We start from the raw sequence: 4,481 nt of genomic DNA, 5'->3' as shown, positions 1-4,481 counted from the left end.
ATCAGTTGAAATCCTTGGAATCCCTTTAGCTCACTCCGAAAAGAACGGCAGACTCTGATCATCCGGATAAGATTGACAATGAGCCTGTGGAAGGTCTTGGAGTGGGCAAGACGGGGTGGAAGGGAGGGAAAATTGGGGGCAGGAGAAAGAAAGAGAGAGAGAGAGAGAGAGAGAGAGAGAGATGAGTGCCACTTCCATTTCAAGAACAAGAAGAGATAAAATATGTGGTTATGGTGGTTATGGACTGAAAAGAATCTTAAGACTGGACCCATTTATGTTGCTAAAATGTTTTCACATACTTTCTCCCCACCAGGGCTCAAGACTATCAATGAAAATATGTTTTCATTGAAGTATTCTACTCATCTTTTATGTAGTTATTAAACAGTAGTGGACTTGTAAATGAAACATGAAAGCAAATTCACCAGTGGGACACAACCACTATGCCTCCTCTTTCTCCACACACACACACACACACACACACAGACACTTATACTTTCGGACCTCTCTAGTCTTATCTATCATGGATAGCTCCATTGATAGTCTTCTCCAACCTGAAGGCCTCAGGTATTTTGGATTTCATTTCCCATGACTCTCACCACCGGCCATGTTAGCCTATGGGGAGTTGGAATTCAGAATATTTGGGGGACACTAGGTTGGAGAGGGCTGCTCTTGTTGGTTCCTGATACTTTCATCTAACTGATATACGTTATTTTCCCTCACCTCTTCCTTCATCCAGATTTCACTACAAACTTTATTCACTTTTCTTCCAATTGCACAATCTGGCTCATGGAATCAGTGTCTTTGCTGAAGCCTTTCTGAATCATCCTTAATAATGCTGCTCATCTTTTCTCTGGTTGTTAACCAGTGATTGATTAAGACTTCTAGTCCTTCCTAAAACATCTCCTCTGCATACACACATATACCTTTGTACCTCTCTAGTCTTATCTTTCATAGCTTCGTTTTCTGTTTAATTTTTTCCCTTCAGATGTTATTCACACTCTCTGTAGGTGAAGAGAACAGAGGGATACAGGCACCTGGCTGTGGAAGATGCATACCTTACGTTTCACTTTTCTACCACCTTCAAAACTTGCTTTATAACCTGCACAACAAAATTAAATAGCTAGTTATTAAAAACCTGCAGTAGCACATGTAGTCACATTAATTCAAATTAAACCTCTTTATAGAGGTTCTCTCTCTCTCTCTCTCTCTCTCTCTCTCTCTCTCTCTCTGAATATTAGACACTAGTGACAAGCAAGATGATATGACCATCAGTTCCACTATATTGGAGATATGACAACTGTTGGAAACAGCAGATTAGGCTAGATAAGATAATGACCTGTTTTAATAAGATAACACTTACATTCCTGTGGCTAAACCATCTGAGAGGATGGAGACTCATGAAGATTGGCTTCTTTAATATACAAGGTACCTCTCTAGCCCAAATGATTTTGCCAGTTATGTTAAACTTGTCTGGGTGCCAGATTAGTGCGGGAATGATTATTGAACAGGAGAATGACACTTTAAAAATTATAAAGGTATTAAAATATCAGTACAGTCAGTTCTGGTCCTTACAGTACATTCAAGGCTATGAGGCATTTCAGACAGAATAATGGTATGATTTAGGGGTAGGGAATGCGTGGTCCTCTAGATGGCAGACCGCAGCTTCCCCATTATTAGTTATGCTAGCTAAGGCTGCTGGGACTTGCAATCCATCCCTGCTGTCTTTCTGGCAGGAAATTAAAAGATTTTTGTGCTGCCAGGCCTTTACCAACAGTTGAAGTTGAGCTCTTAATGCTGAGTGGTGCTGGGTTTTTTAAGTTTGAAAGGTATAGATATCATTTTATTTTTATTGTTTCAATGTGTTTTACTATCTAACTGTTTTAAAGTGCTTTTATCTTTTGATTGCATTTTATTCTCTTAACAAGTGATGTTTTAATAGACTGTACCAGTTTAATGCTATTTTAATGGGCACTTTTGAATTTTTTAATTGTACTGTTTTAATTGGTGTCTCAATTTCAGGGGGGGAAACAGGATATTAATAAATATAGTCATCATAGACTCACAAAAACATAGAATTGGAAGAGACCACAAAATACATTCAGTCCAACTCCATTCTGCCATGCAGGAACTCACAATCAAAGCACCCCGAAAGAAGGCCATCCTCTGAGAGATTGCGTTTTACTGTCAAACAGCTCTTAATGTCAGGAAGTTCTTCCTATGATTTAGGTTGAATCTCTTTCCCTGTAGCTCCCATCCATTGCCCTCGGTCCTATTCTCTGAAGCAGCAGAAAACAAGCTTGCTCCATCCTTTCAAATATTTAAACAGGGCTATCGTATCACCTCTTAACCTTCTCTTCTCCAGGATAAACATCCCCAGCTCCCTAAGTCCCTCCTCACAGGGCTTCATGGTTTCCCACCCAATCTCTCTCGACAGCAGGATCAAGGGATGTAGAGAGGCATACATCTAAACTATGCTGTCAGAGGAAATCCCTTTGGAAGGCATTGCTCAGACTGTAAGAGCTGAGAACAGCTACAGAAACGCATGTTGCTTGCGATTTGGTAAAAGATTAGAAGAGCAAGAAAGGTGACCACTATGACAGGGACCAGAAGGCCAGAGACACCCAATAGAAAAGTAAGAAGGGGCAGGTTCTGCTATTCTCTGGAGCACTCACCCAGCCAGGGACGCAGGAGGAGCCTTGTGACAGGCAGATGTCTTCTCCAGGGTTGCATGGACATGCTGAACATCTTTCTGGAGTCACCAATCTCAGAGCTTGACATTATGCCACCTGAGGATTTCCCTCTCTTTACAGGATCAGAGCCAACGGTTACAGAATCAATCCAGCGGACTCTCAGGGTGGTCCACATTCCATTCTTCTTCAAAAGAGAACCCCAACGACAGCCCTGCCAGGATGGCACTCAGCTCTGCCACCTTCTGGCATGTTCCACCAGGCAATGGCTGCCTGAAACAGGCAAGAAGCCTCCAACTGAGCTTGGGAGATGGTGACCAGGGAGGCCAAAAGTCCTCTTTTTCCAGGACATGCCCTACATTTGAGCATTCTGTCCAAGAAAGATTTCAAAACGCCCTCCATCTTGAGCATGGCTAAGACATTTATCACACTGGGCTGATTTTGACATTAGAGAGAGGTTAAAGTGCATTTAAAGCATCCCACAATTGAGGTAGAAATGGCGAGTAATTGCGCAAATGATTATCACACGCAATTGTGCAAATAAAATGATATCCGAAATCCTTTGCAAATTGAAATCCCAAAAGTAAAAAGATGGGCATTAATGCTTCTTTGTGTGACATCATGTGAAATCGTTATGAGTAATAATTATGTTATTTTTCTAGGATATTCACAGGATAAACCCCTGATCCTCTTTGTGTGAAAAACTAGGAAACATGTATTTACATTTATAGGAGCGTTTTTAGCTTTTAATTCAGGGGTCGGCAACCCCCGGCCCGCGCCCAGTGCTGCTGCCGATTGCCAAAGGCCCCGCCCCGGCGGCAATCGGCGGCAGCACCAGGCCCTTCGCTCGGGGCCTTTGGGGGACCGCTGGCTTCCTCTTCATGCGAGCCGGCACTCTTGCAAGAGGCCGAAGGCCCCGCTTGCTCACGCAAGAGGCCAAAGGTCTCTTGCGCGAGCGGGCGGGGCCTTTGCGGGGGCCGTTCGGCGGCAGCACCAGACCCTTCATTTTTGACTTACGACCATCTTAACACAAACCTATAATTAGGTTTCCTTTTCAGGTTTCTTCCAAGGGGATTTGAGACTGAGAGAATGTGACTTTGCTCAAGGTCACGCAGTGGGTTTTTGTGCTCAAGCTGGGATTTGAACCATAGGTCCCATACAGATAGGCCAAAATAAAGCTGCTTCGGGTCACTTTGGAGATATGCTGTTTAAATGATGCATGCGTCCTAAGAGTCCGGAAGCCGCACCAAAGCCACAATCCAGTCCTAAGGACTGGAGCACAGTTTTGGTGCAGCTTTCGGACTCTTAGTACACATGCATCATTTAAACAGCAGCTTGCATCCATTGCTCCATTGGGTCTTAGTCTCTGGAGCAGCAGAAAACAAGCTTGCTCCCTCCTCAATGGACAAGACCATTGCTTGCATTTCTATCTTCTAATAGTCTAAAGAGATTGAGAATTTAAGACAAATTTGTAGTTAAGGAGTACTTAAACATTTGTTCTGCTGGGTTGCACTGCTATTGCCCTGAAAACTTTAATATGATTTGTATTTAGATGTTTTTCTTGGGATCCATATCGAAACTGGCATCAGTACATTTTCATTGGATTCCTAGTTTGATTGAGATAATCTACTTTGCTATTTTTAATGAGCTATTCTTTGGTTTCTCTAGAACCAGCACTAGTTGCCAAGTCGTCCATTTTGTTGAATGTGAAGCCATGGGATGATGAGACGGACATGGCCAAACTGGAAGTGTGTGTTAGAAGCATCCGAGCTGATGGCTTGGTTTGGGGATCCT

At 43.0% G+C, this 4,481-nt stretch overlaps 1 long non-coding RNA gene across 1 annotated transcript; it reads right to left on the bottom strand.

Annotated features, from left to right (window-relative positions):
• Positions 1 to 2,982, bottom strand: LOC121917992. Its single transcript, XR_006101138.1, has 3 exons — positions 2,673 to 2,982; positions 1,056 to 1,099; positions 1 to 95 (listed from the first exon to the last, which is right to left on the bottom strand). It is a non-coding gene; the product is annotated as an uncharacterized LOC121917992 (long non-coding RNA).
• Between the last annotated feature and the right edge of the window lie 1,499 nt (positions 2,983 to 4,481).

This window comes from Sceloporus undulatus, unplaced genomic scaffold (genome assembly GCF_019175285.1).
Source record: "Sceloporus undulatus isolate JIND9_A2432 ecotype Alabama unplaced genomic scaffold, SceUnd_v1.1 scaffold_2615, whole genome shotgun sequence".
Taxonomy (NCBI): Eukaryota; Metazoa; Chordata; class Lepidosauria; order Squamata; family Phrynosomatidae; genus Sceloporus; species Sceloporus undulatus.
Note: the sequence above shows the minus strand (reverse complement) of the source record. Positions and strands in the feature narration are given on the sequence as shown.